Consider the following 21,723-nt stretch of genomic DNA (forward strand, 5'->3'; position numbering starts at 1 on the left):
GCCCCACTAGGGCTATCTGTACCTTCACCCGACCCCAGCCCCACTAGGGCTATCTGTATCTTCACCCGACCCCAGCCCCACTAGGGCTATCTGTACCTTCACCCCACCCCCACTAGGGCTATCTGTACCTTCACCCCACCCCAGCCCCACTCGGGCTATCAGTACCTTCACCCCACCCCAGCCCCACTAGGGCTATCTGTACCTTCACCCCCACACCACCCCCACTAGGGCTATCTGTACCTTCAATCCCACACCAGCCCCACTAGGGCTATCTGTACCTTCAATCCCACCCCAGCCTCACTAGGGCTATCTGTACCTTCACCCCCACAAGGGCTATCTGTACCTTTACCCCACCCCACCTCCACTAGGGCTATCTGTACCTTCACCCCACCCCACCCCCACTAGGGCTATCTGTACCTTCACCCCACCCCCACTAGTGCTATCTGTACCTTCACCCCACCCCACCCCCACTAGGACTATCAGTACCTTCACCCCACCCCACCCCCACTAGGGCTGTATGTACCTTCACCCCCACACCACCCCCACTAGGGCTATCTGTACCTTCACCCCACCCCACCCCCACTAGGGCTATCTGTACCTTCACTTCACCCCACCCCACCCCCTCTAGGGCTATCTGTACCTTCACTTCACCCCACCCCACCCCCTCTAGGGCTATCTGTACCTTCACCCCCACCCCACCCCACATCAGCCCCACTTGGGCTATCTGTAGCTTCACCCGACCCCAGCCCCACTAGGGCTATCTGTACCTTCACCCGACCCCAGCCCCACGAGGGCTATCTGTACCTTCACCCGACCCCAGCCCCACTAGGGCTATCTGTACCTTCACCCCACCCCCACTAGGGCTATCTGTACCTTCACCCCACCCCACCCCCACTAGGGCTATCAGTACCTTCACCCCACCCCAGCCCCACTATGGCTATCTGTACCTTCAATCCCACCCCAGCCCCACTAGGGCTATCTGTACCTTCAATCCCACCCCAGCCCCACTAGGGCTATCTGTACCTTCAATCCCACCCCAGCCCCACTAGGGCTATCTGTACCTTCACCCCCACAAGGGCTATCTGTACCTTCACCCCACCCCACCTCCACTAGGGCTATCTGTACCTTCACCCCACCCCACCCCAACTAGGGCTATCTGTACCTTCACCCCACCCCCACTAGGGCTATCTGTACCTTCACCCCACCCCCACTAGGGCTATCTGTACCTTCACCCCACCCCCACTAGTGCTATCTGTACCTTCACCCCACCCCACCCCCACTAGGGCTATCAGTACCTTCACCCCACCCCACCCCCACTAGGGCTGTATGTACCTTCACCCCACCCCGGCCCCACTGGGGCTGTCTGTACCTTCACCCCACCCCAGCCCCACTAGGGCTATCTGTACCTTCAATCCCACCCCGGCCCCACTAGTGCTATCTGTACATTCACCCCACCCCACCCCCACTAGGGCTATCAGTACCTTCACCCCACCCCACCCCCACTAGGGCTGTATGTACCTTCACCCCACCCCGGCCCCACTGGGGCTGTCTGTACCTTCACCCCACCCCGGCCCCACAGGGGCTGTCTGTACCTTCACCCCACCCCGGCCCCACTGGGGCTGTCTGTACCTTCACCCCACCCCGGCCCCACTGGGGCTGTCTGTACCTTCACCCCACCACGGCCGCACTGGGGCTGTCTGTACCTTCACCCCACCCCGGCCCCACTGGGGCTATCTGTAGCTTTGCCCCACCCCGGCCCCACTAGGGCTATCTGTAGCTTCGCCCCACCCCGGCCCCACTAGGGCTATCTGTAGCTTCGCCCCACCCCGGCCCCACTAGGGCTATCTGTAGCTTCGCCCCACCCCGGCCCCACTTGGGCTATCTGTACCTTCAATCCCACCCCGGCCCCACTAGGGCTATCTGTAGCTTTGCCCCACCCCGGCCCCACTAGGGCTATCTGTAGCTTTGCCCCACCCCGGCCCCACTAGGGCTATCTGTAGCTTCGCCCCACCCCGGCCCCAATAGGGCTATCTGTAGCTTCGCCCCACCCCGGCCCCACTAGGGCTATCTGTAGCTTCGCCCCACCCCGGCCCCACTAGGGCTATCTGTAGCTTCGCCCCACCCCGGCCCCACTAGGGCTATCTGTAGCTTCGCCCCACCCCGGCCCCACTAGGGCTATCTGTAGCTTCGCCCCACCCCGGCCCCACTAGGGCTATCTGTAGCTTCGCCCCACCCCGGCCCCACTAGGGCTATCTGTAGCTTCGCCCCACCCCGGCCCCACTAGGGCTATCTGTAGCTTCGCCCCACCCCGGCCCCACTAGGGCTATCTGTAGCTTCGCCCCACCCCGGCCCCACTAGGGCTATCTGTAGCTTCGCCCCACCCCGGCCCCACTAGGGCTATCTGTAGCTTCGCCCCACCCCGGCCCCACTAGGGCTATCTGTAGCTTCGCCCCACCCCGGCCCCACTAGGGCTATCTGTAGCTTCGCCCCACCCCGGCCCCACTAGGGCTATCTGTAGCTTCGCCCCACCCCGGCCCCACTAGGGCTATCTGTAGCTTCGCCCCACCCCGGCCCCACTAGGGCTATCTGTAGCTTCGCCCCACCCCGGCCCCACTAGGGCTATCTGTAGCTTCGCCCCACCCCGGCCCCACTAGGGCTATCTGTAGCTTCGCCCCACCCCGGCCCCACTAGGGCTATCTGTAGCTTCGCCCCACCCCGGCCCCACTAGGGCTATCTGTAGCTTCGCCCCACCCCGGCCCCACTAGGGCTATCTGTAGCTTCGCCCCACCCCCGGCCCCACTAGGGCTATCTGTAGCTTCGCCCCACCCCGGCCCCCCAAGGGCTATCTGTAGCTTCGCCCCACCCCGGCCCCCCCAGGGCTATCTGTAGCTTCGCCCCACCCCGGCCCCACTAGGGCTATCTGTAGCTTCGCCCCACCCCGGCCCCACTAGGGCTATCTGTAGCTTCGCCCCACCCCGGCCCCACTAGGGCTATCTGTAGCTTCGCCCCACCCCGGCCCCACTAGGGCTATCTGTAGCTTCGCCCCACCCCGGCCCCACTAGGGCTATCTGTAGCTTCGCCCCACCCCGGCCCCACTAGGGCTATCTGTAGCTTCGCCCCACCCCGGCCCCACTAGGGCTATCTGTAGCTTCGCCCCACCCCGGCCCCACTAGGGCTATCTGTAGCTTCGCCCCACCCCGGCCCCACTAGGGCTATCTGTAGCTTCGCCCCACCCCGGCCCCACTAGGGCTATCTGTAGCTTCACTTCACCCCACCCCACCCCCTCTAGGGATATCTGTAGCTTCACTTCACCCCACCCCACCCCCTCTAGGGATATCTGTACCTTCACCCGACCCCAGCCCCACTAGGGCTATCTGTACCTTCACCCCACCCCCGCTAGGGCTATCTGTACCTTCACCCCACCCCACCCCCACTAGCGCTATCAGTACCTTCACCCCACCCCAGCCCCACTAGGGCTATCTGTACCTTCAATCCCACCCCAGCCCCACTAGGGCTATCTGTATCTTCAATCTCACCCCAGCCCCACTAGGGCTATCTGTACCTTCACCCCCACAAGGGCTATCTGTACCTTCACCCCACCCCACCTTCACTAGGGCTATCTGTACTTTCACCCCACCCCACCCCCACTAGGGCTATCTGTACCTTCACCCCACCCCCACTATGGCTATCTGTACCTTCACCCCACCCCCACTAGTGCTATCTGTACCTTTACCCCACCCCACCCCCACTAGGGCTATCAGTACCTTCACCCCACCCCACCCCCACTAGAGCTGTATGTACCTTCACCCCACCCCAGCCCCACTGGGGCTGTCTGCACCTTCACCCCACCCCGGCCCAACTGGGGCTGTCTGTACCTTCACCCCACCCCGGCCCAACTGGGGCTGTCTGTACCTTCACCCCACCCCGGCCCCACTGGGGCTGTCTGTACCTTCACCCCACCCCGGCCCCACTGGGGCTGTATGTACCTTCACCCCACCACGGCCGCAGTGGGGCTGTCTGTACCTTCACCCCACCCCGGCCCCACTGGGGCTGTCTGTAGCTTCACCCCACCCCGGCCCCACTGGGGCTATCTGTACCTTCACCCCACCCCGGCCCCACTGGGGCTATCTGTACCTTCACCCCACCCTACCCCCACTAGGGTTATCTGTACCATCACCCCACCCCACTCCCACTAGGGCTATCTGTACCTTCAGCCCCACACCACCCCCACTAGGGCTATCTGTACCTTCACCCCCACACCACCCCCACTAGGGCTATCTGTACCTTCACCCCCACACCACCCCCACTAGGGCTATCTCTACCTTCACCCCCACACCACCCCCACTAGGGCTATCTGTACCTTCACCCCCACACCACCCCCACTAGGGCTATCTGTACCTTCACTTCACCCCACCCCACCCCCTCTAGGGTTATCTGTACCTTCACCCCCACCCCACCCCACATCAGCCCCACTAGGGCTATCTGTAGCTTCACCCGACCCCAGCCCCACTAGGGCTATCTGTACCTTCACCCGACCCCAGCCCCACGAGGGCTATCTGTACCTTCACCCGACCCCAGCCCCACTAGGGCTATCTGTACCTTCACCCCACCCCCACTAGGGCTATCTGTACCTTCACCCCACCCCACCCCCACTAGGGCTATCAGTACCTTCACCCCCACACCACCCCCACTAGGGCTATCTGTACCTTCACTTCACCCCACCCCACCCCCTCTAGGGCTATCTGTACCTTCACCCCCACCCCACCCCACATCAGCCCCACTAGGGCTATCTGTAGCTTCACCCGACCCCAGCCCCACTAGGGCTATCTGTACCTTCACCCGACCCCAGCCCCACGAGGGCTATCTGTACCTTCACCCGACCCCAGCCCCACTAGGGCTATCTGTACCTTCACCCCACCCCCACTAGGGCTATCTGTACCTTAACCCCACCCCACCCCCACCAGGGCTATCAGTACCTTCACCCCACCCCAGCCCCACTAGGGCTATCTGTACCTTCACCCCCACACCACCCCCACTAGGGCTATCTGTACCTTCAATCCCACCCCAGCCCCATTAGGGCTATCTGTACCTTCAATCCCACCCCAGCCCCACTAGGGCTATCTGTACCTTCACCCCCACAATGGCTATCTGTACCTTCACCCCACCCCACCTCCACTAGGGCTATCTGTACCTTCACCCCACCCCACCCCCACTCGGGCTATCTGTACCTTCACCCCACCCCCACTAGGGCTATCTGTACCTTCACCCCACCCCCACTAGTGCTATCTGTACCTTCACCCCACCCCACCCCCACTAGGGCTATCAGTACCTTCACCCCACCCCACCCCCACTGGGGCTGTATGTACCTTCACCCCACCCCGGCCCCACTGGGGCTGTCTGTACCTTCACCCCACCCCAGCCCCACTAGGGCTATCTGTACCTTCAATCCCACCCCGGCCCCACTAGTGCTATCTGTACATTCACCCCACCCCACCCCCACTAGGGCTATCAGTACCTTCACCCCACCCCACCCCCACTAGGGCTGTATGTACCTTCACCCCACCCCGGCCCCACTGGGGCTGTCTGTACCTTCACCCCACCCCGGCCCCACAGGGGCTGTCTGTACCTTCACCCCACCCCGGCCCCACAGGGGCTGTCTGTACCTTCACCCCACCCCCGCCCCACTGGGGCTGTCTGTACCTTCACCCCACCCCGGCCCCACTGGGGCTGTCTGTACCTTCACCCCACCACGGCCGCACTGGGGCTGTCTGTACCTTCACCCCACCCCGGCCCCACTAGGGCTATCTGTAGCTTCGCCCCACCCCGGCCCCACTAGGGCTATCTGTAGCTTCGCCCCACCCCGGCCCCACTAGGGCTATCTGTAGCTTCGCCCCACCCCGGCCCCACTAGGGCTATCTGTAGCTTCGCCCCACCCCGGCCCCACTAGGGCTATCTGTAGCTTCGCCCCACCCCGGCCCCACTAGGGCTATCTGTAGCTTCGCCCCACCCCGGCCCCACTTGGGCTATCTGTACCTTCAATCCCACCCCGGCCCCACTAGGGCTATCTGTAGCTTTGCCCCACCCCGGCCCCACTAGGGCTATCTGTAGCTTTGCCCCACCCCGGCCCCACTAGGGCTATCTGTAGCTTTGCCCCACCCCGGCCCCAATAGGGCTATCTGTAGCTTTGCCCCACCCCGGCCCCACTAGGGCTATCTGTAGCTTCGCCCCACCCCGGCCCCACTAGGGCTATCTGTAGCTTCGCCCCACCCCGGCCCCACTAGGGCTATCTGTAGCTTCGCCCCACCCCGGCCCCACTAGGGCTATCTGTAGCTTCGCCCCACCCGGCCCCACTAGGGCTATCTGTAGCTTCGCCCCACCCCGGCCCCACTAGGGCTATCTGTAGCTTCGCCCCACCCCGGCCCCACTAGGGCTATCTGTAGCTTCGCCCCACCCCGGCCCCACTAGGGCTATCTGTAGCTTCGCCCCACCCCGGCCCCACTAGGTCTATCTGTAGCTTCGCCCCACCCCGGCCCCACTAGGGCTATCTGTAGCTTCGCCCCACCCCGGCCCCACTAGGGCTATCTGTAGCTTCGCCCCAGCCCGGCCCCACTAGGGCTATCTGTAGCTTCGCCCCACCCCGGCCCCACTAGGGCTATCTGTAGCTTCGCCCCACCCCGGCCCCACTAGGGCTATCTGTAGCTTCGCCCCACCCCGGCCCCACTAGGGCTATCTGTAGCTTCGCCCCACCCCGGCCCCACTAGGGCTATCTGTAGCTTCGCCCCACCCCGGCCCCACTAGGGCTATCTGTAGCTTCGCCCCACCCCGGCCCCACTAGGGCTATCTGTAGCTTCGCCCCACCCCGGCCCCACTAGGGCTATCTGTAGCTTCGCCCCACCCCGGCCCCACTAGGGCTATCTGTAGCTTCGCCCCACCCCGGCCCCACTAGGGCTATCTGTAGCTTCGCCCCACCCCGGCCCCACTAGGGCTATCTGTAGCTTCGCCCCACCCCGGCCCCACTAGGGCTATCTGTAGCTTCGCCCCACCCCGGCCCCACTAGGGCTATCTGTAGCTTCGCCCCACCCCGGCCCCACTAGGGCTATCTGTAGCTTCGCCCCACCCCGGCCCCACTAGGGCTATCTGTAGCTTCGCCCCACCCCGGCCCCACTAGGGCTATCTGTAGCTTCGCCCCACCCCGGCCCCACTAGGGCTATCTGTAGCTTCGCCCCACCCCGGCCCCACTAGGGCTATCTGTAGCTTCAGCCCACCCCGGCCCCACTAGGGCTATCTGTAGCTTCAGCCCACCCCGGCCCCACTAGGGCTATCTGTAGCTTCAGCCCACCCCGGCCCCACTAGGGCTATCTGTAGCTTCAGCCCACCCCGGCCCCACTAGGGCTATCTGTAGCTTCAGCCCACCCCGGCCCCACTAGGGCTATCTGTACCTTCAATCCCACCCCGGCCCCACTAGGGCTATCTGTACCTTCAATCCCACCCCGGCCCCACTAGGGCTATCTCTAGCTTCACCCCACCCCGGCCCCACTAGGGCTATCTGTACCTTCAATCCCACCCCGGCCCCACTAGGGCTATCTGTACCTTCAATCCCACCCCGGCCCCACTAGGGCTATCTGTACCTTCAATCCCACCCCGGCCCCACTAGGGCTATCTGTACCTTCAATCCCACCCCGGCCCCACTAGGGCTATCTGTACCTTCAATCCCACCCCGGCCCCACTAGGGCTATCTGTACCTTCAATCCCACCCCCGCCCCACTAGGGCTATCTGTACCTTCAATCCCACCCCGGCCCCACTAGGGCTATCTGTACCTTCAACCCCACCCCGGCCCCACTAGGGCTATCTGTACCTTCAATCCCACCCTGGCCCCACTAGGGCTATCTGTACCTTCAATCCCACCCCGGCCCCACTAGGGCTATCTGTACCTTCAATCCCACCCCGGCCCCACTAGGGCTATCTGTACCTTCAATCCCACCCCGGCCCCACTAGGGCTATCTGTACCTTCAATCCCACCCCGGCCCCACTAGGGCTATCTGTACCTTCAATCCCACCCCGGCCCCACTAGGGCTATCTGTAGCTTCGCCCCACCCCACCCCCACTAAGGCTATCTGTAGCTTCGCCCCACCCCGGCCCCAATAGGGCTATATGTAGCTTCGCCCCACTAGGGCTATCTGTAGCTTCCCCCCATCCCAGCCCCACTAGGGCTATCTGTAGCTTGGCCCCACCCCGGCCCCACTAGGGCTATCTGTAGCTTCGCCCCACCCCCGGCCCCAATAGGGCTATATGTAGCTTCGCCCCCACTAGGGCTATCTGTAGCTTCGCCCCACCCCGGCCCCACTAGGGCTATCTGTAGCTTCGCCCCACCCCGGCCCCACTAGGGCTATCTGTAGCTTCGCCCCACCCCGGCCCCACTAGGGCTATCTGTAGCTTCGCCCCACCCCGGCCCCACTAGGGCTATCTGGAGCTTCGCCCCACTCCGGCCCCACTAGGGCTATCTGTAGCTTCGCCCCACCCCGGCCCCACTAGGGCTATCTGTAGCTTCGCCCCACCCCGGCCCCACTAGGGCTATCTGTAGCTTCGCCCCAGCCCGGCCCCACTAGGGCTATCTGTAGCTTCGCCCCAGCCCGGCCCCACTAGGGCTATCTGTAGCTTCGCCCCACCCCGGCCCCACTAGGGCTATCTGTAGCTTCGCCCCACCCCGGCCCCACTAGGGCTATCTGTAGCTTCGCCCCACCCCGGCCCCACTAGGGCTATCTGTAGCTTCGCCCCACCCCGGCCCCACTAGGGCTATCTGTAGCTTCGCCCCACCCCGGCCCCACTAGGGCTATCTGTAGCTTCGCCCCACCCCGGCCCCACTAGGGCTATCTGTAGCTTCGCCTCACCCCGGCCCCACTAGAGCTATCTGTACTTCAATCCCACCCCGGCCCCACTAGGGCTATCTGTACCTTCATCCCACCCCGGCCCCACTAGGGCTATCTGTACCTTCAATCCCCACCCCGGCCCCACTAGGGCTATCTGTACCTTCAATCCCACCCCGGCCCCACTAGGGCTATCTGTACCTTCAATCCCACCCCGGCCCACTAGGGCTATCTGTACCTTCATCCCACCCCGGCCCCACTAGGGCTATCTGTACCTTCAATCCACCCCGGCCCCACTAGGGCTATCTGTACTTCACCCCACCCCGGCCCCACTAGGGCTATCTGTACTTCACCCCACCCCGGCCCCACTAGGGCTATCTGTACCTTCAATCCCCACCCCGGCCCCACTAGGGCTATCTGTACCTTCAATCCCACCCCGGCCCCACTAGGGCTATCTGTACCTTCATCCCACCCCCGGCCCCACTAGGGCTATCTGTACTTCAATCCCACCCCGGCCCCACTAGGGCTATCTGTAGCCTTCAATCCCACCCCCCTGGCCCCACTAGGGCTATCTGTACCTTCAATCCCACCCCGGCCCCACTAGGGCCTACTGTACCTTCAATCCCCACCCCGGCCCCCACTAGGGCTAGCTGTACGCTTCAAGCCCACCGGCCCCACTAGGGCTATCTGTACCTTCAATCCACCCGGCCCCACTAGGGCTATCTGTACTTCAATCCCACCCCGGCCCCACTAGGGCTATCTGTACCTTCAATCCCACCCGGCCCCACTAGGGCTATCTGTACCTTCAATCCCACCCCGGCCCCACTAGGGCTATCTGTACCTTCAATCCCACCCCGGCCCCACTAGGGCTATCTGTACCTTCAATCCCACCCCGGCCCCACTAGGGCTATCTGTACCTTCAATCCCACCCCGGCCCCACTAGGGCTATCTGTACCTTCAATCCCACCCCGGCCCCACTAGGGCTATCTGTACCTTCAATCCCACCCCGGCCCCACTAGGGCTATCTGTACCTTCAATCCCACCCCGGCCCCACTAGGGCTATCTGTACCTTCAATCCCACCCCGGCCCCACTAGGGCTATCTGTACCTTCAATCCCACCCCGGCCCCACTAGGGCTATCTGTACCTTCAATCCCACCCCGGCCCCACTAGGGCTATCTGTACCTTCAATCCCACCCCGGCCCCACTAGGGCTATCTGTACCTTCAATCCCACCCCGGCCCCACTAGGGCTATCTGTACCTTCAATCCCACCCCGGCCCCACTAGGGCTATCTGTACCTTCAATCCCACCCCGGCCCCACTAGGGCTATCTGTACCTTCAATCCCACCCCGGCCCCACTAGGGCTATCTGTACCTTCAATCCCACCCCGGCCCCACTAGGGCTATCTGTACCTTCAATCCCACCCCGGCCCCACTAGGGCTATCTGTAGCTTCACCCCACCCCGGCCCCACTAGGGCTATCTGTAGCTTCACCCCACCCCGGCCCCGCTAGGGCTATCTGTAGCCTTCCACCCCACCACGGCCCCACTAGGGCTATCTGTAGCTTCACCCACCCGGCCCCACTAGGGCTATCTGTAGCTTCTCCCCCAACCGGCCCCACTAGGGCTATCTGTAGCTTCACCCCACCCGGCCCCCATAGGGCTATCTGTAGCTTCACCCCACCCCGGCCCCCACTAGGGCTATCTGTAGCTTCACCCCACCCCGGCCCCACTAGGGCTATCTGTAGCTTCAACCCCACCCGGCCCCCACTAGGGCTATCTGTAGCTTCCCCCACCCCGGCCCCACTAGGGCTATCTGTAGCTTACCCCACACCCCGGCCCCATAGGGCTATCTGTAGCTTCACCCCACCCCGGCCCCAATAGGGCTATCTGTAGCTTCACCCCACCCCCCGGCCCCACTAGGGCTATCTGTAGCTTCACCCCACCCCGGCCCCACTAGGGCTATCTGTAGCTTCGCCCCACCCCGGCCCCACTAGGGCTATCTGTAGCTTCGCCCCACCCCGGCCCCACTAGGGCTATCTGTAGCTTCGCCCCACCCCGGCCCCACTAGGGCTATCTGTAGCTTCGCCCCACCCCGGCCCCACTAGGGCTATCTGTAGCTTCGCCCCACCCCGGCCCCACTAGGGCTATCTGTAGCTTCGCCCCAGCCCCTGCCCCACTAGGGCTATCTGTAGCTTCGCCCCACCCCGGCCCCACTAGGGCTATCTGTAGCTTCGCCCCACCCCGGCCCCACTAGGGCTATCTGTAGCTTCGCCCCACCCCGGCCCCACTAGGGCTATCTGTAGCTTCGCCCCACCCCGGCCCCACTAGGGCTATCTGTAGCTTCGCCCCACCCCGGCCCCACTAGGGCTATCTGTAGCTTCGCCCCACCCCGGCCCCACTAGGGCTATCTGTAGCTTCGCCCCACCCCGGCCCCACTAGGGCTATCTGTAGCTTCGCCCCACCCCGGCCCCACTCGGGCTATCTGTAGCTTCGCCTCACCCCGGCCCCACTAGAGCTATCTGTACCTTCAATCCCACCCCGGCCCCACTAGGGCTATCTGTACCTTCAATCCCACCCCGGCCCCACTAGGGCTATCTGTACCTTCAATCCCACCCCGGCCCCACTAGGGCTATCTGTACCTTCAATCCCATCCCGGCCCCACTAGGGCTATCTGTACCTTCAATCCCACCCCGGCCCCACTAGGGCTATCTGTAGCTTCGCCCCACCCCGGCCCCACTAGGGCTATCTGTAGCTTCGCCCCACCCCGGCCCCACTAGGGCTATCTGTAGCTTCGCCCCACCCCGGCCCCACTAGGGCTATCTGTAGCTTCGCCCCACCCCGGCCCCACTAGGGCTATCTGTAGCTTCCTTCACCCACCCCGCCCCCACTAGGGCTATCTGTAGCTTCACTTCCCCCACCCCGCCCCCACTAGGGCTATCTGTACCTTCACCCGACCCCAGGCCCCACTAGGGCTATCTGTACCTTCCCCCACCCCCCCCACTAGGGCTATCAGTACCTTCACACCACCCCGCCCCACTAGGGCTATCTGTACCTTCAATCCCACCCCGCCCCCACTAGGGCTATCTGTACCTTCAATCCCACCCCGCCCCACTAGGCTATCTGTATCTTCAATCCCACCCCGGCCCCACTAGGGCTATCTGTACCTTCATCCCCACCCGGCCCCACTAGGGCTATCTGTACCTTCAATCCCACCCCGCCCCACTAGGGCTATCTGTACCTTCAATCACCACCCCGCCCCACTAGGCTATCCTGTTACCTTCAATCCCACCCAGCCCCCCCACTAGGGCTATCTGTACCTCATCCCACCCCCGCCCCCACTAGGGCTATCTGTACCTTCAATCCCACACCGCCCCACCTAGGGGCTATCTGTACCTTCAATCCCACCCCGGCCCCACTAGGGCTATCTGTAGCCTTCAACCCACCCCAGGCCCCAGCTAAGGGCTATCTGTACCTTCAACCCACCCGGGCCCCACTAGGGCTATCTGTACCTTCACCCCACCCCGGCCCCACTAGGGCTATCTGTACCTTCACCCCACCCCGGCCCCACTAGGGCTATCTGTACCTTCTCCCCACCCCGGCCCCACTAGGGCTATCTGTACCTTCAACCCACCCCGGCCCCACTAGGGCTATCTGTACCTTCATCCCCACCCCGGCCCCACTAGGGCTATCTGTAGCTTCACCCACCCCGGCCCCACTAGGGCTATCTGTAGCTTCGCCCCACCCCGGCCCCACTGCGGCTATCTGTACCTTCACCCCACCCCGGCCCCACTGGGGTTATCTGTACCTTCACCCCACCCCGGCCCCACTAGGGCTATCTGTACCTTCACCCCACCCCGGCCCCACTAGGGCTATCTGTACCTTCACCCCACCCCCACTAGGGCTATCTGTACCTTCACCCCACCCCACTCCCACTAGGGCTATCTGTACCTTCACTCCCCCACCCCAGCCCCACTAGGGCTATCTGTACCTTCACCCCCACACCACCCCCACTAGGGCTATCTGTACCTTCACTTCACCCCACCCCACCCCCTCTAGGGCTATCTGTACCTTCACCCCCACCCCACCCCACACCAGCCCCACTAGGGCTATCTGTACCTTCACCCGACCCCAGCCCCACTAGTGCTATCTGTACCTTCACCCGACCCCAGCCCCACTAGGGCTATCTGTACCTTCACCCGACCCCAGCCCCACTAGGGCTATCTGTACCTTCACCCCACCCCCACTAGGGCTATCTGTACCTTCCCCCCACCCCACCCCCACAAGGGCTATCAGTACCTTCACCCCCCACACCGGCCCCACTAGGGCTATCTGTACCTTCACTTCACCCCCCCCCACCCCCTCTAGGGCTATCTGTACCTTCACCCCCACCCCACCCCACACCAGCCCCACTAGGGCTATCTGTACCTTCACCCGACCCCGGCCCCACTAGGGCTATCTGTACCTTCACCCGACCCCAGCCCCATTAGGGCTATCTGTACCTTCACCCGACCCCAGCCCCACTAGGGCTATCTGTACCTTCACCCCACCCCCACTAGGGCTATCTGTACCTTAACCCCACCCCACCCCCACTAGGGCTATCAGTACCTTCACCCCACCCCAGCCCCACTAGGGCTATCTGTACCTTCACCCCCACACCACCCCCACTAGGGCTATCTGTACCTTCAATCCCACCCCAGCCCCACTAGGGCTATCTGTACCTTCAATCCCACCCCAGCCCCACTAGGGCTATCTGTACCTTCACCCCCACAAGGGCTATCTGTACCTTCACCCCACCCCACCTCCACTAGGGCTATCTGTACCTTCACCCCACCCCACCCCCACTTGGGCTATCTGTACCTTCACCCCACCCCCACTAGGGCTATCTGTACCTTCACCCCACCCCCACTAGTGCTATCTGTACCTTCACCCCACCCCACCCCCACTAGGGCTATCAGTACCTTCACCCCACCCCACCCCCACTAGGGCTGTATGTACCTTCACCCCACCCCGGCCCCACTGGGGCTGTCTGTACCTTCACCCCACCCCAGCCCCACTAGGGCTATCTGTACCTTCAATCCCACCCCGGCCCCACTAGTGCTATCTGTACATTCACCCCACCCCACCCCCACTAGGGCTATCAGTACCTTCACCCCACCCCACCCCCACTAGGGCTGTATGTACCTTCACCCCACCCCGGCCCCACTGGGGCTGTCTGTACCTTCACCCCACCCCGGCCCCACAGGGGCTGTCTGTACCTTCACCCCACCCCGGCCCCACAGGGGCTGTCTGTACCTTCACCCCACCCCGGCCCCACTGGGGCTGTCTGTACCTTCACCCCACCCCGGCCCCACTGGGGCTGTCTGTACCTTCACCCCACCACGGCCGCACTGGGGCTGTCTGTACCTTCACCCCACCCCGGCCCCACTAGGGCTATCTGTAGCTTCGCCCCACCCCGGCCCCACTAGGGCTATCTGTAGCTTCGCCCCACCCCGGCCCCACTAGGGCTATCTGTAGCTTCGCCCCACCCCGGCCCCACTAGGGCTATCTGTAGCTTCGCCCCACCCCGGCCCCACTAGGGCTATCTGTAGCTTCGCCCCACCCCGGCCCCACTAGGGCTATCTGTAGCTTCGCCCCACCCCGGCCCCACTAGGGCTATCTGTAGCTTCGCCCCACCCCGGCCCCACTAGGGCTATCTGTAGCTTCGCCCCACCCCGGCCCCACTAGGGCTATCTGTAGCTTCGCCCCACCCCGGCCCCACTAGGGCTATCTGTAGCTTCGCCCCACCCCGGCCCCACTAGGGCTATCTGTAGCTTCGCCCCACCCCGGCCCCACTAGGGCTATCTGTAGCTTCGCCCCACCCCGGCCCCACTAGGGCTATCTGTAGCTTCGCCCCACCCCGGCCCCACTAGGGCTATCTGTAGCTTCGCCCCACCCCGGCCCCACTAGGGCTATCTGTAGCTTCGCCCCACCCCGGCCCCACTAGGGCTATCTGTAGCTTCGCCCCACCCCGGCCCCACTAGGGCTATCTGTAGCTTCGCCCCACCCCGGCCCCACTAGGGCTATCTGTAGCTTCGCCCCACCCCGGCCCCACTAGGGCTATCTGTAGCTTCGCCCCACCCCGGCCCCACTAGGGCTATCTGTAGCTTCGCCCCACCCCGGCCCCACTAGGGCTATCTGTAGCTTCGCCCCACCCCGGCCCCACTAGGGCTATCTGTAGCTTCGCCCCACCCCGGCCCCACTAGGGCTATCTGTAGCTTCGCCCCACCCCGGCCCCACTAGGGCTATCTGTAGCTTCGCCCCACCCCGGCCCCACTAGGGCTATCTGTAGCTTCGCCCCACCCCGGCCCCACTAGGGCTATCTGTAGCTTCGCCCCACCCCGGCCCCACTAGGGCTATCTGTAGCTTCGCCCCACCCCGGCCCCACTAGGGCTATCTGTAGCTTCGCCCCACCCCGGCCCCACTAGGGCTATCTGTAGCTTCGCCCCACCCCGGCCCCACTAGGGCTATCTGTAGCTTCGCCCCACCCCGGCCCCACTAGGGCTATCTGTAGCTTCGCCCCACCCCGGCCCCACTAGGGCTATCTGTAGCTTCGCCCCACCCCGGCCCCACTAGGGCTATCTGTAGCTTCGCCCCACCCCGGCCCCACTAGGGCTATCTGTAGCTTCGCCCCACCCCGGCCCCACTAGGGCTATCTGTAGCTTCGCCCCACCCCGGCCCCACTAGGGCTATCTGTAGCTTCGCCCCACCCCGGCCCCACTAGGGCTATCTGTAGCTTCGCCCCACCCCGGCCCCACTAGGGCTATCTGTAGCTTCGCCCCACCCCGGCCCCACTAGGGCTATCTGTAGCTTCGCCCCACCCCGGCCCCACTAGGGCTATCTGTAGCTTCGCCCCACCCCGGCCCCACTAGGGCTATCTGTAGCTTCAGCCCCACCCCGGCCCCACTAGGGCTATCTGTAGCTTCAGCCCCACCCCGGCCCCACTAGGGCTATCTGTAGCTTCAGCCCCACCCCGGCCCCACTAGGGCTATCTGTAGCTTCAGCCCCACCCCGGCCCCACTAGGGCTATCTGTAGCTTCAATCCCACCCCGGCCCCACTAGGGCTATCTGTAGCTTCAATCCCACCCCGGCCCCACTAGGGCTATCTGTAGCTTCAATCCCACCCCGGCCCCACTAGGGCTATCTGTACCTTCAATCCCACCCCGGCCCCACTAGGGCTATCTGTACCTTCAATCCCACCCCGGCCCCACTAGGGCTATCTGTACCTTCAATCCCACCCCGGCCCCACTAGGGCTATCTGTACCTTCAATCCCACCCCGGCCCCACTAGGGCTATCTGTACCTTCAATCCCACCCCGGCCCCACTAGGGCTATCTGTACCTTCAATCCCACCCCGGCCCCACTAGGGCTATCTGTACCTTCAATCCCACCCCGGCCCCACTAGGGCTATCTGTACCTTCAATCCCACCCCGGCCCCACTAGGGCTATCTGTACCTTCAATCCCACCCCGGCCCCACTAGGGCTATCTGTACCTTCAATCCCACCCCGGCCCCACTAGGGCTATCTGTACCTTCAATCCCACCCCGGCCCCACTAGGGCTATCTGTACCTTCAATCCCACCCCGGCCCCACTAGGGCTATCTGTACCTTCAATCCCACCCCGGCCCCACTAGGGCTATCTGTACCTTCAATCCCACCCCGGCCCCACTAGGGCTATCTGTACCTTCAATCCCACCCCGGCCCCACTAGGGCTATCTGTACCTTCAATCCCACCCCGGCCCCACTAGGGCTATCTGTAGCTTCGCCCCACCCCACCCCCACTAAGGCTATCTGTAGCTTCGCCCCACCCCGGCCCCAATAGGGCTATATGTAGCTTCGCCCCACTAGGGCTATCTGTAGCTTCCCCCCATCCCAGCCCCACTAGGGCTATCTGTAGCTTGGCCCCACCCCGGCCCCACTAGGGCTATCTGTAGCTTCGCCCCACCCCGGCCCCAATAGGGCTATATGTAGCTTCGCCCCACTAGGGCTATCTGTAGCTTCGCCCCACCCCGGCCCCACTAGGGCTATCTGTAGCTTCGCCCCACCCCGGCCCCACTAGGGCTATCTGTAGCTTCGCCCCACCCCGGCCCCACTAGGGCTATCTGTAGCTTCGCCCCACCCCGGCCCCACTAGGGCTATCTGGAGCTTCGCCCCACTCCGGCCCCACTAGGGCTATCTGTAGCTTCGCCCCACCCCGGCCCCACTAGGGCTATCTGTAGCTTCGCCCCACCCCGGCCCCACTAGGGCTATCTGTAGCTTCGCCCCAGCCCGGCCCCACTAGGGCTATCTGTAGCTTCGCCCCAGCCCGGCCCCACTAGGGCTATCTGTAGCTTCGCCCCACCCCGGCCCCACTAGGGCTATCTGTAGCTTCGCCCCACCCCGGCCCCACTAGGGCTATCTGTAGCTTCGCCCCACCCCGGCCCCACTAGGGCTATCTGTAGCTTCGCCCCACCCCGGCCCCACTAGGGCTATCTGTAGCTTCGCCCCACCCCGGCCCCACTAGGGCTATCTGTAGCTTCGCCCCACCCCGGCCCCACTAGGGCTATCTGTAGCTTCGCCTCACCCCGGCCCCACTAGAGCTATCTGTACCTTCAATCCCACCCCGGCCCCACTAGGGCTATCTGTACCTTCAATCCCACCCAGGCCCCACTAGGGCTATCTGTACCTTCAATCCCACCCCGGCCCCACTAGGGCTATCTGTACCTTCAATCCCACCCCGGCCCCCACTAGGGCTATCTGTACCTTCAATCCCACCCCGGCCCCACTAGGGCTATCTGTACCTTCAATCCCACCCCGGCCCCACTAGGGCTATCTGTACCTTCAATCCCACCCCGGCCCCACTAGGGCTATCTGTACCTTCACCCCACCCCGGCCCCACTAGAGCTATCTGTACCTTCACCCCACCCCGGCCCCACTAGGGCTATCTGTACCTTCAATCCCACCCCGGCCCCACTAGGGCTATCTGTACCTTCAATCCCACCCCGGCCCACTAGGGCTATCTGTACCTTCAATCCCACCCCGGCCCCACTAGGGCTATCTGTACCTTCAATCCCACCCCGGCCCCACTAGGGCTATCTGTACCTTCAATCCCACCCCGGCCCCACTAGGGCTATCTGTACCTTCAATCCCACCCCGGCCCCACTAGGGCTATCTGTACCTTCAATCCCACCCCGGCCCCACTAGGGCTATCTGTACCTTCAATCCCACCCCGGCCCACTAGGGCTATCTGTACCTTCAATCCCACCCCGGCCCCACTAGGGCTATCTGTACCTTCAATCCCACCCCGGCCCCACTAGGGCTATCTGTACCTTCAATCCCACCCCGGCCCCACTAGGGCTATCTGTACCTTCAATCCCACCCCGGCCCCACTAGGGCTATCTGTACCTTCAATCCCACCCCGGCCCCACTAGGGCTATCTGTACCTTCAATCCCACCCCGGCCCCACTAGGGCTATCTGTACCTTCAATCCCACCCCGGCCCCACTAGGGCTATCTGTACCTTCAATCCCACCCCGGCCCCACTAGGGCTATCTGTACCTTCAATCCCACCCCGGCCCCACTAGGGCTATCTGTACCTTCAATCCCACCCCGGCCCCACTAGGGCTATCTGTACCTTCAATCCCACCCCGGCCCCACTAGGGCTATCTGTACCTTCAATCCCACCCCGGCCCCACTAGGGCTATCTGTACCTTCAATCCCACCCCGGCCCCACTAGGGCTATCTGTACCTTCAATCCCACCCCGGCCCCACTAGGGCTATCTGTACCTTCAATCCCACCCCGGCCCCACTAGGGCTATCTGTACCTTCAATCCCACCCCCGCCCCACTAGGGCTATCTGTACCTTCAATCCCACCCCGGCCCCACTAGGGCTATCTGTACCTTCAATCCCACCCCGGCCCCACTAGGGCTATCTGTAGCTTCACCCCACCCCACCCCCACTAGGGCTATCTGTAGCTTCGCCCCACCCCGGCCCCAATAGGGCTATATGTAGCTTCGCCCCACTAGGACTATCTGTAGCTTCCCCCCATCCCAGCCCCACTAGGGCTATCTGTAGCTTGGCCCCACCCCACCCCCACTAGGGCTATCTGTAGCTTCGCCCCACCCCGGCCCCAATAGGGCTATATGTAGCTTCGCCCCACTAGGGCTATCTGTAGCTTCCCCCCATCCCAGCCCCACTAGGGCTATCTGTAGCTTGGCCCCACCCCGGCCCCACTAGGGCTATCTGTAGCTTCGCCCCACCCCGGCCCCAATAGGGCTATATGTAGCTTCGCCCCACTAGGGCTATCTGTAGCTTCGCCCCACCCCGGCCCCACTAGGGCTATCTGTAGCTTCGCCCCACCCCGGCCCCACTAGGGCTATCTGTAGCTTCGCCCCACCCCGGCCCCACTAGGGCTATCTGTAGCTTCGCCCCACCCCGGCCCCACTAGGGCTATCTGTAGCTTCGCCCCACCCCGGCCCCACTAGGGCTATCTGTAGCTTCGCCCCACCCCGGCCCCACTAGGGCTATCTGTAGCTTCGCCCCACCCCGGCCCCACTAGGGCTATCTGTAGCTTCGCCCCAGCCCTGCCCCACTAGGGCTATCTGTAGCTTCGCCCCACCCCGGCCCCACTAGGGCTATCTGCAGCTTCGCCCCACCCCGGCCCCACTAGGGCTATCTGTAGCTTCGCCCCACCCCGGCCCCACTAGGGCTATCTGTAGCTTCGCCCCACCCCGGCCCCACTAGGGCTATCTGTAGCTTCGCCCCACCCCGGCCCCACTAGGGCTATCTGTAGCTTCGCCCCACCCCGGCCCCACTAGGGCTATCTGTAGCTTCGCCCCACCCCGGCCCCACTAGGGCTATCTGTAGCTTCGCCCCACCCCGGCCCCACTAGGGCTATCTGTAGCTTCGCCTCACCCCGGCCCCACTAGGGCTATCTGTACCTTCAATCCCACCCCGGCCCCACTAGGGCTATCTGTACCTTCAATCCCACCCCGGCCCCACTAGGGCTATCTGTACCTTCAATCCACCCCGGCCCACTAGGGCTATCTGTACCTTCAATCCCCATCCCGGCCCCACTAGGGCTATCTGTACCTTCAATCCCCACCCCGGCCCCCACTAGGGCTATCTGTACCTTCAATCCCACCCCGGCCCCACTAGGGCTATCTGTACCTTCAATCCCCACCCCGGCCCCACTAGGGCTATCTGTACCTTCAATCCCACCCCGGCCCCACTAGGGCTATCTGTACCTTCAATCCCACCCGGCCCCACTAGGGCTATCTGTACCTTCAATCCCACCCCCGCCCCCACTAGGGCTATCTGTACCTTCAATCCCACCCCGGCCCCACTAGGGCTATCTGTACCTTCAAACCCACCCCGGCCCCACTAGGGCTATCTGTACCTTCAATCCCACCCCGGCCCCACTAGGGCTATGTGTACCTTCAATCCCACCCCGGCCCCACTAGGGCTATGTGTACTTCAATCCCACCCCGGCCCCCACTAGGGCTATCTGTACCTTCAATCCCACCCCGGCCCCACTAGGGCTATCTGTACCTTCAATCCCACCCCGGCCCCACTAGGGCTATCTGTACCTTCAATCCCACCCCGGCCCCACTAGGGCTATCTGTACCTTCAATCCCACCCCGGCCCCACTAGGGCTATCTGTACCTTCAATCCCACCCCGGCCCCACTAGGGCTATCTGTACCTTCAATCCCACCCCGGCCCCACTAGGGCTATCTGTACCTTCAATCCCACCCCGGCCCCACTAGGGCTATCTGTACCTTCAATCCCACCCCGGCCCCACTAGGGCTATCTGTACCTTCAATCCCACCCCGGCCCCACTAGGGCTATCTGTACCTTCAATCCCACCCCGGCCCCACTAGGGCTATCTGTACCTTCAATCCCACCCCGGCCCCACTAGGGCTATCTGTACCTTCAATCCCACCCCGGCCCCACTAGGGCTATCTGTACCTTCAATCCCACCCCGGCCCCACTAGGGCTATCTGTACCTTCAATCCCACCCCGGCCCCACTAGGGCTATCTGTACCTTCAATCCCACCCCGGCCCCACTAGGGCTATCTGTACCTTCAATCCCACCCCGGCCCCACTAGGGCTATCTGTACCTTCAATCCCACCCCGGCCCCACTAGGGCTATCTGTACCTTCAATCCCACCCCGGCCCCACTAGGGCTATCTGTACCTTCAATCCCACCCCGGCCCCACTAGGGCTATCTGTACCTTCAATCCCACCCCGGCCCCACTAGGGCTATCTGTACCTTCAATCCCACCCCGGCCCCACTAGGGCTATCTGTACCTTCAATCCCACCCCGGCCCCACTAGGGCTATCTGTACCTTCAATCCCACCCCGGCCCCACTAGGGCTATCTGTACCTTCAATCCCACCCCGGCCCCACTAGGGCTATCTGTACCTTCAATCCCACCCCGGCCCCACTAGGGCTATCTGTACCTTCAATCCCACCCCGGCCCCACTAGGGCTATCTGTACCTTCAATCCCACCCCGGCCCCACTAGGGCTATCTGTACCTTCAATCCCACCCCGGCCCCACTAGGGCTAATCTGTACCTTCAATCCCACCCCGGCCCCACTAGGGCTATCTGTACCTTCAATCCCACCCCGGCCCCACTAGGGCTATCTGTACCTTCACCCCACCCCCGGCCCCACTAGGGCTATCTGTACCTTGCACCCACCCCCGGCCCCACTAGGGCTATCTGTAAGCTTCAGCCCCACCCCGGCCCCACTAGGGCTATCTGTACCTTCAATCCCACCCCGGCCCCACTAGGGCTATCTGTAGCCTTCAGCCCCACCCCGGCCCCACTAGGGCTATCTGTAG

This window comes from Carcharodon carcharias (assembly GCF_017639515.1).
Source record: "Carcharodon carcharias isolate sCarCar2 chromosome 21 unlocalized genomic scaffold, sCarCar2.pri SUPER_21_unloc_1, whole genome shotgun sequence".
Taxonomy (NCBI): domain Eukaryota; kingdom Metazoa; phylum Chordata; class Chondrichthyes; order Lamniformes; family Lamnidae; genus Carcharodon; species Carcharodon carcharias.